Source organism: Rhinolophus hipposideros (genome assembly GCF_964194185.1).
Source record: "Rhinolophus hipposideros genome assembly, chromosome: 23".
Taxonomy (NCBI): domain Eukaryota; kingdom Metazoa; phylum Chordata; class Mammalia; order Chiroptera; family Rhinolophidae; genus Rhinolophus; species Rhinolophus hipposideros.
Window position 1 is genome coordinate 26,046,326 of NC_138069.1, and position 13,061 is coordinate 26,059,386.

Sequence of the window (13,061 nt, forward strand, 5' to 3'; positions counted from 1 at the left end):
AAAATACATATGTTGCTCCATCTGCCTAGAAGATCAGTGGCTGCTGCCAGCGTGCTTATTCTTTGTGACAGTTGGGAACAATCTGCTTTGCCTCCTGCTCAGCTGTGCGAAAGGGAGGACTCAAGTGTCCTAAGTGATGATCAAGTAGCCTTCAAGGGGCCTCCTTCCCATAGAAGAGCCACCCCTTTGGGAAATTGTTCCTAAGCAGAAGGGGAGTACATCAGGAGAAATTCCCTTTATGAGAGAGTTTTGCTGTGTGACTCTCACTGCTCTTTCAGAAACCTTTGGCAGACAGTTGGACCACGTTGGAGGCTACTCCACTTAAGCCCCTTGAACACCTAGGGCCATACTTATTCATTCAATGTTTCAACAAATGTTTGTTGTACACAAACTAGGGATACTACTACCATGAACAAAATCAGAGGTGGCCCCTGCTCTCTGGGAATTTACAGCCTCTGGGAATACATATCCCATTCAAATAGTCACGTATAGGGTGTATCGTTAAATATGGAGAAATGTGCTAGAAAATAATTCTATGAGAGCCTAGACAAAGGAACCTGATCTAATTGGACGTCAGAGAAGAACTCCTGAAGAAGCGACACTTGAAGAAACAGGCATAGCTTAAGGGCTTATTATGTTCCTATCCGTAAGCCCAAGACTGTGGATTTAAGTCATGGGTCCTGCTGAGAAGGAATTTATAGACCATTTAAAAAATAAGATGTTCCTACAATAAGCCATCTGAAAGAGACAGTGAATCATAATCATCAAGTGCTAAAATGGATTAGCACCAGATGATAAGTACAGAAGGACTTAACAATGAAAAGTGAGTGGTAGCAGAAAGTGGGCAGTACTTTGTGGAGGGGTGAGATTTCAGCTAGACACAGGAGGATGAATACACTATGGATGGGAAAGGAAAGGTGCTAATCTGATCATGGAACTCAGAAGTCTTCCATGGGGTCCTGTTATCTAAATAGAAAAAAATAAAATCCAACTTCTTGACCCTCCATGATCTCCCAACCCATCTTCCCAAGTTTATCTTTTGATGATCCCGTCCACATCCTTGGAAATACATTCACATATTCTACCTTTTATATTATTGTTACTCTTTCCTTACCAGTTTGTGAGCAACTTAAGAGATGGCATCATGTATTAGTCGCCTATCGGGGGAGCCCCTTATTCTTTAGAGGAGCACCATATAGAAGAGACAGTGAATGTTTAATGGAACGGGAGGGGTGAAATTGTGCTGTGATATATGACCATGACCATTGGTCAATGTGGGACTTAGGTATAAGGGATTGCCTGCCTCCTCTCTACCAGCACTCTTTTCCTTAGTGACATTACCCACTGTGACACTGGGTATTTCCAGTGTGAATCCCAAATGGATATTTCCCAAATGGATATTTCCAGCTATAATGCTCTCTTTCAGACTTGTGGATCCAACACCTCCCTACTTGGCATCTCTACTTGGACAGGTATCTCTAAAAAGCATCTCAAAATTAATATGTCAAGAACAGAAGTTTTGATTCCCTGCCCTGCTCACAAAGTGATGCATGAATGTCTACTCCCACCATCTTTTCTCAGTACATGGCACCACCATCTACTCATTTGCTCAGGCCAAAAACTTGCATCATCCTTCATTCATTTGCCTCACTCTCCACCAGGTCAGCAAGGACTGGTGTCTCATTTGAGAAGACATATCTAATCCATCCATTACTCTACTTCCGTTGACACCATCTTAGTCCAAAATGGCCTCATTTATTGCCTGTACTGTTTAATGGCCCCCCTGAGCTCATTGCGTCCACTTTTGTCCCTGGTCATCCATTCTTCACACTGCAACCAGAATGAACTTTACAAAAGCATAAATTACATTATGTCATTCTCTACATGTATACTACAGAGCTTCCCCTCACTAGAAAATTCTGGAAGAAAACCCACACTCCTTATCATTGCCTACAAGACCCTGTATGAGCTGGCTTCTCCCTGTGTGTGAACTCATCACCCACCTCACTCACCTTGCTGTTCCTTGAACACACCAAGCTTGCTCCCACCTCAAAACCTTTGGTTTTGTTGTTCCCTTTACCTTAAATGATCTCCCTCCCCCCGACTCCAAATTCCCTTCACTGACTTCTTCTCGGCATCCAGATCTCTGCTCATTTGTCAACATTTCAGAGGCTTCAGAGGCTTCCGTAACCACACAACAGTAAATAGAGTAGGTGCTCCCAGGGTTGGGGTTAGAGTCAGGGTCAAATAACTCTAATGATAATTCCTTTTTATTTTTGTCATAGTATTTGTCACTATTTGTCTTAGTCCCTTTGGGCTGCTATAACAGAATACCATAGACTGAGTAGATTAAACAACAGAAATTTATTTCTCACCGTTCTGGAGGCTAGGAAGTACAAGACCAAGGTGCCAGTATATTTGGTTTCGGGTGAGAACCCACTTCCTCATTCACAGATGGCTGTCTTCTCACTGTGTCCTCAGATAGTGGAAAGGGGACAGAGCTCTCTCTAAGGGCACTAATCCCATTCATCATCGCCCCACCCCTGGTGACCTAATCACCTCCCAAAGGCCCACTCCTAATGCCATCACATTGGGGATTAGGTTTCCACATGCAAATTTGGGGGGGACAGAAACATTGAGTCTATAGCACTATTTGATATTAATTTTGTGCTTATTTGTTTACTTGTTTATTATCCATTTCCCCCATGTAGAACATCAGCTACATGAAAACAGGGACCTTATCTAACTTATTTCCTGTTATACTCCCAGCAACAAAAATAGAGCTTGGCACCAAGTTGGCAATCACTAAATATTTGTTGCATCATTGATACAGATGGATGGGTGAATACTGATTAATTATATAATTTAAAGAAATCATTTAGCATGTTTGCCTCAATTTACCTCCTTCCCTGATGTAGATGGAAGTTAATACACTACTTGTCTCTTGGAATACAAAGGAGGTAGTTAAGATGAATGAGAAGGCTGAAGGCTTTACCACTTATGAGAGAAATATTGGAGTGTATGGGCAAGATGCCATTTGAAAGTAGCAATGACAGAATAATGGAGAAAGAAATTCATTTGTTTTATTACCCGCGAACCTCCTGGGGACTGAGTAAGATGGGGAAAAATGAAATGTACCCATTTGTAATATAAAAATTTATAAATACAGCTTACATTAATTCAAAGTAGAGTAACACTGTTTATCTGGCATCAGTAGGTATTTTGCTAAGTGTTTTGTTTTTTCATATAGTTAATGTTCCCGTTGTAAGATTTTTTTTTCAATTTGACCAAAATAATGGAAATAGTTTTCAAATGAATTTCAGTGCCCCTTTTCCCTGGCAGCACTCTGAACAGAGTCTTTTGTCAATAACTTAGGGACATCATTATAGGCTTACATTATATTTGGGTATAAAATAATGACAAACTCTGAAATCATAGATGTGTAGAAGTGTTATGCTTTCTGAGATCTCTTATGTGTATCGCATAGGTTTTCCTCTCTTCTCTCATTTAATCAGCGAGTAGGGCACCTGGCACCAGTAGGCTGGCTACTGAGAACTATACCCAGAGTGAAAAACAAGAAAAATGCTGTCCCTGCCCTCTTGGAGCCCACAATGTGTGGAGGAAGATTACAGTGGTCAAGTAAGTACATGTATGACAAGACTCTCAAAGGCCTACCTTGGGGCTCAGGGGAAGCTTCCCCAAAGAGATGGCCAGAAGCTGCTCAGGGAAAGAATGTTGTTCCAGACAGACCTCCGCGTGTGCGGAGGTGTGAGAGCCAAGGTGCATTTGGGTAGACAAAAGGAAACCAGCATGGCTTCTGGTGATGCTGTAGAGTTACTGGGCCAGAGAGCAGACCCATCTTCCCATAGGTCCAGGCTAGGAATTTGAGTCTTCATTCTAAAAACAAATTAAATGCTGCTTTTCATGAGGGGAGTAACATGCTCAGCATTACACATCAAAATACGTGTCAGGAGAAAAGTAGGTAATCGCTAAACCTGTGTTTTCACACATAGTTTTGATTTAGATGAAGTTAAAATAAGTAGTACCACAGTAATCCACCTTCCACCAACTATGGAATTGATGACAGGTGGTGCCCGGGCACAGGGATAGTGCAAAAATCGAGAAGTGGGTATTCAGGTTTGGGAAGTGCGAATTTCCGAAAGGAACCTCATTATTGGAGGCCGATTACAAAATTGTCCAAGTGCGAGCTCATTTTGATTCAGTTCAGCATTGTCTGAAACATCTGCTACACACTGAGGTCTAAAGAGAAGTGTGTTGGGGAGGGAGGATAAACATGCACTGGGAATAGATGCCTGAGTCCCAGGCCCACCTGGACTCTGGCCTCGGCAAGCGTCTTCCCCATGGACCTCAGTTTCCTCTCCTCCAGAATAAGATGATGCCTAAGGGTCTTCCCCCTCTGGAATGCAGAGACGCACCTACTCACCAAGTGACCTTGGACAGGGGATTTAACTTCCCTGAACATCAGTTTACCTTTTTGTGAAAACACTCCTCTCATCGGGTGGTTGTGAAGACTAAAACGCCTGGCACAGAGAAAGCAATCAGTCAATATTAAGATCGCTCTATAATTTTATAGCTTAATATCTGATGGATCACATATTAGCTCCACTAAAGCAAGAGCAAGAATTTGGAAATTAATGTTTCTTTCAGGAAAAAAAGAGGCCCTTTATTAATTAAGAACTCATGCTGCATAGTATATTTTTCTGTATCCTTTTGAGACTTAGTAACATTTTGTGAAGTATCTTGCACCATTCATCTGTCCAACACTTGTGCTCTGGAATATCTTCTAACAGCTTGGCCAAACTGTTTTAAATGTGTTCAGTGCTGCTATCCCTGTTCTACCTATCTATCTATCTATCTATCTATCTATCTATCTATCTATCTATCTATCTGTTCTGAGCATATTATTAACCTGAGCTTGCATGGATCAGGATAAATTCTACTAAGAGCCAACGTTTTCTTAATTTCTGAGCATCAGTGCAGAAATAAGCTTGCATGATTTCTTTGTGGTCTCTTTGCAACCCAAGGGTGTTAATAACAAGTCACATACCCTCTACTTTTCTTATTTTTAAATAACCGGGTTTTAAATGATAAGCTTAACACATGCGCATTGTTTAAAAATATGAACAGTGTAGAAGGCTTTTAGGTTTAAAAGGAAAAATCTTTTCTTTGCTTCCTACTCCTTGCTCCCTAGTTGCCAATATACTCCCATATATTGGCAGTACTTTATACATTCTTCCAGAAATGTTTTCCCTCCCTCCCTCCCTTTCTTCATATATATATAATTGTCTTTTTTTTACACAAGTAAGATTATACCATCCTTCTGTCCCACCTTCCTTTGTATATGCATTTTATATCATTGTATTTATTTTATATAAATGGGATTGTATTGTTCAGATCCTGTATCTTGGACGTTTTCCCGTAAGAATACCTGTAGACCTGCCTCATTCTTTTGAGTGACTTTCTGGCATTCTATTTGAGATGTACCAACCAACATCTCATGTATTTTAACCAACCCCGTGAATGGGCATTTTAGATGTTTCTAATCTTTTGCTCTTACACACATTTCTGTAACAAATATCCCTGGACATGTGTCTTTGCACACTTGAGGGACTTTATCTGTAAGATAAGTTCTTAGAAGTTTTAAAACCGAGAATAGCGTCCTCCTGTAGTTCGCCAAGTCTGTACTGCTCATGTCAGACCTCCGTAAAGCGCTCCTCCCAAGACTAGTGGCTGCCTTATTGGACAACATGCGTACAATCAATACCTTGGAAGGAATCATTAATCTTCATTGTGAAGAGAGGTTATAGCATAGCAAATTGCTTAACAAAAGCTGATACACCATAGTTACCTGATAAATGGTGGCTATTCGTCATATTGCCTTTATCCTTGTGAATAACCAGTCAAGAATTTATCTCCCAGGCCTGGGGCTAAATAGAACTACAGTCTATGGGGTGGTCTAATGTTAGTAAATTTTAGGTAGCCCTGTTTTTAGGATACTCAGCCATTTATTTAAGAGGAATGTGCAATGGAACAGGAAAGTCCTTTTTAGGTGGAAAGCATTATGCTTCAATATTAGAAATTTTCTCTGGCTAGATCTCCAAGAAGCCTTGATATTTTCAACAACAAAAATTAATCCATAGCTGATAGGTTTTAGTCTGAGCAGTTGGAGAAAAGGAATTGCCAATGTAAACAAAGTAGTGTTGGTTTTAATCTTAGCAAGGCATGAGAACATAATTTGAAAAAAATCCTGAACTGGAGATCAGGCATTTGGGTTTCATTCATTCATTTATTCCATAAATATTTACTGAACACCTGCTAGGTATGAGGCAGGGTTTCAGGTTAGCGAGAATGCAGTGTGAGTCAAACAGATATGTCACCTGCAATTCAAGAGCCATGTGACCTCGGACAAGCCTCTTGCCCTTCTTGCACTTTACCTTCCATGTGTTTAAAATACGCTGGCTGAACTACATTGTCTCTATGGGCCCTCCCAGGTGTATCATTCTATGCCTCTCCTTCATGTGTTCTTACGTGACGGTGACCTCGAGGGAGTGCAGCACGAATTGATGTGCATGGCACGGGGGGGAGGGGGTACCACAGGATCCTTCACAGGCTTACTGCCAACTTCTGACCAGTGGGTACTGTTTTCGTTTCCTTGGGCTGCCATAGTAAATTACCACCAATGTGGCGCTTTAAGACAACAGGAATTTATTCTCTCAGTTCTGGAAGCTAGAAGTCTGAAATCAAGTTGTCGTCAAGGCCATGCTTTCTTTGAAGGCTCTGCAGAAGCACCCTTCCCTGCCTCTCCCAGGCTTCTGCTGTTGCCAGCACCCTTGGTATCCCTGGTCTTATAGCTGCGTCACTCCATCTCTGACTTTATGGTCATGACATTCTCCCCGAGGGTCTCCAGGGTCTCTGTTTCTTATAAAGATAACAGCCCTTGAAGTAGGACCCGTCCTAATCCAGCATGACTCATTTGTAACCTCTCTTCCACCGGCAGACCCATTTCCAAATAGGGTCACATGCTGAAGTTCCAGGTAGACATGAAGTTTGGGGGGCACCACTGGACCCAGAACAGATGTTATTTCCTTTTGCTTCTACCACGGATATGGACTGTTGTTACAGCAGTGTTTACGCTGAGCAAGAGAGGTCATGAAGCCTGGTGCAGAGGGGAGCTCTGTGAGGAAGGGGTAGGAGGTCATTTCGTCCCTTCTAGCTGAGTATCAAAAGTTTCAGGATTTAAAAGGATGCCCCACGTGCAGGAAGCCGGATGGCTGGGCTTTGCAGAGCAGGTGTCAAGGGCTCTGGCTCTGGAGCCAATTCCAGGGTGGAACCTCTGCTGTCCCATCTTACTGGCTGTGAGTCTTCGTGAACATTAGTGCATTTCTCAGAGCTCAGTCAGGCTCCTTTGTCTATAAATTGGGAATAATAATAGAACCTCTTCATAGGATTGTAGTAAGGAGGAAGTGTTTGTGGCAAATAATTCATGTGCAACATGAAGCACAGTGCTGAGAGCATAAACATGTGTTTAATAAATGTTTGTTGTTATTAAAATATCTACTGATTTTTCCCTGTGCTGGAAGATCTTTCCCAAGAAAGACAAACATGTTGTTATTTCTCTCATAGTAAAAAAAAAAAAAAAAAAAAAAAAAAAGACCGTTGTTGACCCTATTCTCCTCCATCACCCTCCCTTTACAGCAAAATTTTGCAAAAGAATCGTTTGTCCTCTGTGTCTCAGATGTCTCTCCTCCTTTTCTACATACACGCCCTGTCCCTCTCCCAATCCTTTCACCGACACTGTTCTCAGTCATTGTGCTCTTCTGTGACCTTGAAGCTGCTAAATCCAGCAGTCAATGTTCAGTCCCCCTCTTGGCCACTCAGCAGCTTGTTGCTATTTCCTCCTTCTTGAAATACTTTTCACCTGGGTTTCGGGGACGTCACTGGCACTTGGTTCTCTTCCTGTTTCCTTCTACATTGGAGTGCCCCTAGGTCTGAGTCCAACTTTTTTATTAATCTGTAGTCCCTCCCTAAGTGATCTCATCCAGCCTTATGGCCTTAACACCACCTATCACTGACAGCTCACAAACAGATGTCCAGCGTAGACATCTCCCCTGAACCTCGCCAGCATCTCCATTTGGATCTCATGTAGACATCTCCAACTTAACATGTTCAAACTCAAACTCCTGATTCCCTTCCCCGGGGAACCTGTTCCTCCCACTGTCTCCCCCATCATAGCAAATGGAAACTGCATCCTTCCACTTGCTCAGGGTAAAAACCTGGGAGTCATCCTGACTGTTCAATTTCTCTTGCACCCTGCATTGCCTCCATCAGAAAATCTTCATAGTTCTACCTTCAAAACCTATGCAGAATCTGACCACTTCTCAGCACCTCCACTGCTGCCACTCCGGTCTAAGCTACAGCAGTGGCCTCCCAGCTGAGCTCCTGGAGAGTTTTAGAAATTACAATGCCCAGCCCATGTGTCAGACAAATTAAATCGGAATCTCTGGGGTTAGGGTCAGAGCACAAGTGTATTTTTTTCAAAGTCAGCTCATGTCCCTCTTCTGCCCCAAAGCTTCCAATGGCTTCTCATCTCAGAATAAAAATCAAAGTCCCCACAATGGCCTATGAGGCCTCGTCTCAGTGGTTCCCAGACTGCAGCAGCAGACTCACCTGGAGGGCTTGTTAAAATACACACAGCCAGGACCCACTCTCAGAGTTTCTGACTCAGTAGGTCGGGGCTGGGCCCAGTAATCTGCATTTGTAACAAGTTCCCGGGTGACTAGATGCTGCAAAGCTGGGAACACACTTGGGGGCCCATGTCTTACATGATCTGGCCCCACAGCCTCTCAGACAGCATCTCTTGCTACCCTTCCCTCACTCAGTGTGTTCCAGTCAAGCTGGCCTCCTGTTGTTCCTAAAACAGCCAGATGCCCTCTCACTTCAAGGCCTTGAATCTTTGCTGTTTCATCTGCCTGGATATCCCTCCCCATTTCTCTCAAGTCCCTCTTAAATGTCACTGTCATGCGGGGCGGCCTGCGGGGTCTTCTCCCGCTCCCCACATAAGAACGCAGGACATGGTGAGGCCAAAAAGGAACACCCACAGAGCCATAGGTAGGGGAGTCATACTACTATATTCTCCCTGGCGGCTGGGCTGGAGACACAGGAAGCAGGAGCCACACAATCTGCAACCCGCTGTCTTAACTACAATCCGCGCTTGCCAGCCACCATCTTCTTGCTCGCCCCCATTTTTTTGCTAGCGTAGCCACAGCAGTTATATTAGTGGCCAATGGCTCACTGGTTACAGCTGCCGGCCATCTAGCCACAGCTGATAGCCATCCAATCACAGTTGATGGCCATTTACTACCTGAGCCAACACCTTTCCACGTGAGGCCGAGAGCCTGGAAACTGCACTCCTGGCTCTGTCCCCACAGTCACCTTATCAGTGAGGCTTTTCTGACCATCTTATTGAAAAGTGTTGCCCTCCTCTCATCCCTATCCCTCTTTTCTGCTTTATTTTTCCTTAGTTCTTCTGAACATCTACACATATATGTACACGAACACGTATGTATATTTTCTGTCCCCCACACACATACTAAAGTGTAAACATTATGAGTGAAAGGACTTTGTTTTGTTCACTGATATGTCCACAGTGTCTAGAACCTTGGCTGGCACACAGTAGGTCTCAATAAATATAAAGGGAAAGAGTGAAGAAAACCCAGAAACTTGGACTAGAGTACCTGTAGTTCTATTTATGGCCACGAGAGGCCGCTGTTGCGTCGCAGAATGAACAGGAAGGCGTGCAGTTGCTCTTCCTTCCACAGCCAACCCTTTTAATATATAGAGTCCTCGGTGGGAATCATCACGCACCCCAGTGGCCAGGCAGGCCCAGTTGGGACGTGGAAATGTTATTATCACCTCCTAAAGCCTCTTTCCCAACACAAAGCCAAAGTGCTCCTGGAGCTGCTGTTGGAAATGAGCCGCAGCACATATCCAGTAAGCTTTTAGAAGAGAATATATGAGGGTAAAAGCATTTCAGCAAGTCTCAAAAGAGGTTTGGTAGACACCAACTCCAGGGAAAAAGCTGGGGCTAAGGAGTGAACTTGGCCCCATCCAGGTAGACATAGCCCAGGTGGGAATTAGATTGAGTGGGGTCGCCTTCAGACCATCTCCAGATAAGATTTTATCTTTGCTGCAATTAGCAGCTAAGGATCTTGACTTTTCTTCCTTTCTCTTAGCCAATTCCTGATCCCCCTCAAGGTGGGACCCCTGGAGGTAGTGCCTACCAGAAGCCTTTGCCCTGCCACCCTTCTCTCTTGTTGGCCCTTCCTTCCTGCCCCTGCTCTATAGATCGAATAGAAGAAATGGGACAAGGAGAGGCTAAAAGTTCCCCTGGTCACCAAGAGAATTAAGGCAAGGAGAAGGGCTACTGTGGAAGGGAGAGTTGGGTGGTTTGCATCGCGACCACTCTCCAATCAAGAGCCTCTCAGCTGATTGTCCAGCTAGGTCTTATTTTCGGGGAAACACGATAGTACATGTATGGGCTTTGCAGTGAATTTAACCTGGAGTCAAACCTCAGTCTTGTTTCTTGATAGCTGAGTGACCTCGGACAAGTCACTTAAGGTTTATGAGCCTCAGTTTCCAAATCTGCAAAAAGAGGGTACTCTTAGCCTCCAGCTGGTAGGGTCTGGAGGGCCTGGCCTCACACAGCACCCAGCACATGGTAAGCGTGCAAAATGAGTGAGCTCTCATCCAGAACGACAGAGCCTCCGTGTACTTCCTTCTCATTTGTGTTCTCGCCTTGGAGGGGACGGAGAGTCCTCTGAGGAAGATTGTGCACTGGAAAAACCTAGACTTGTAGCCAGACAACCTACTCACTAACTCTGTGATCCTGGACAGTTGGAATGCCCTTTCAGATCCTCACCTTGCTCATTTGTGCAATGGCCATAGAAATCTCAGGATTGTTGTGGAGAGAAAATGAGAGAAAGGTATTGGAACGCACTGGGCCCTCTGTATGAAATCGATAAATGCACTTCTTCTTAGTACATTTGGGGAAAGTGAGATGCAGCAAGTGGAGAAGATCTGCCCAGGTATACAGCTCGGGTTCACCAGTGAAACAGAGCAGGTCGGGTCCTGTGCACTTCCCACTCTATCGTATGATCTCTGAGGACCATATTCTCCCTCCTCCTTGGGTCACAATTGTGCCCTAACCCATCAGCATCATTTGTAACTCTAAATCATTCCCTCTCACGCTCTCCCCTCTTTTCTCATGGCGACTGGAAACAGGAAAAGGGAGTATCATGACAACATGCAGCTGGCCCTAGGGTTTCTGGATTGGAACCAAATTTCATGTTTGTGGAATTGATGTCAGCTTGCTGGCTATGTGACATTTGGGCAATTACTCCACCCTGCTGAGCTGCAGTTTTGTCGTGTGTAAAAAGAAAATGATCCCCCTTGCAGGAAGAGTGGCAAACACAAGATTCTGACTCCTCCCGCTTTTAACCTTGAATCTACCTCAAGTTCAGGACCTGCTCAGTCGCATGGCCATTTGGGGAACAGTTGAGATGATGGCAGGCAGTAAGAATAGAATCTACATTTCAGGTGTCTGAGATTGACTTCCAAAGTTTGGGATTTGTGCTAAGGTAGGAGATAGGATGCTATCTCATAGGGATAGGTATTTTATTCAAAATAGTCTAGAAAGCATTTGGCCTGTTTTTGTTTTCCACACCTATAAGCCTCTAGCACAGACTGCAGCCTGCAGGCCAAATCCAGCCTGCCTCCTATTTTTGTAAGTAGAGTTTTATTGGCGCATAGCCATGCCTGTTTATGTACTGCCTGTGGCCACTTTGTCCCCACATGGCAGAGTGAAGTAGTTGCAACAGAGACCATATAGACAACAAAGGTTAAAATATTTACTATCTGATCCTTTACCAATAAGGTTTGCAATCCAGCTATAAAGATCATTTAAGTTTTAACAATGCTAATTACAGTAACACCTGATGCTATTGTGTGCTTGCTCCGTTCTAAGTACTGTTCTAAGGACTGTATATGTTCTATCTAGTTTAATACTTGCAACAATCCCACGGTATACACACTATTATTCCCATTTTATAAGTGAGGAGATTGAGGCAGAAAGAGGTTAAGTCACTTGCTCCAAGTCTTGTAGCCTGGAAGTGGCACAATTGGGATTCTAACTCGGGTACTGTGAAGTATTAGACTTCCTTTAAAACCTTCTCACCTGTTTTCCTTTCCTGACCAACTTTGCCACTCATGATATGAGAGACAATTTTAGATGGTCCCCAAATGCATTAAAAACCATCTCCTGGGGCGGCCGGTTAGCTCAGTTGGTTAGAGCGCGGTGATTTTAACAACAGGTTGCTGGTTCGATCCCCACATGGGACACTGTCAGCTGCACCCTCCTCAACTAGAATGAAACAACTACTTGTCTTGGAGCTGATGGGTCCTGGAAAAACACACTTAAATACATTTTTTAAAGTTTTTTAAAAATCTTCTATGATAAGAAAGCTATTCCTTTTAGTTTCTTTAACATTATGAATCTCCCTTTTAACGGAGAGAGTGAGGGATCTCTTCACCCACAGCAGTGCCTTGCTAAAATTGAACTGTATTGCTTTGTTTCATACAGCATTTATTTTTATAGCTGCCTTCTATTTGTGGCAAACGATCCTTGCTTTCTCTTTACAGCAGTTTCCTTTCAAAATAAATTTATTTAGGAATAAAAGATAGAGTCAATTCAAGTAGTAAAGGAACCATGTTAATAAAAGTACAGATGGTGTGTAAATAGAAAAATCATGACAATGGTGCAGAAACGAATGACAGCGCAGAGCACTGGCCCAGGACCCCGCAGCCCCGGCCTTGTCTTGGTTTAGTACGTGGCTGTGGATACATCAGCCCACCCTTCACTCGATGAGCCTCAGGTTCCTTATCTATTGAGCGAGGGAGTTGAATTAAATTATCTCTGTCATTCTATGGCATCCCAGTTTATTCTTTCTGGCCTGGAATTCACCGTGCTTTCACTTGAACCAACA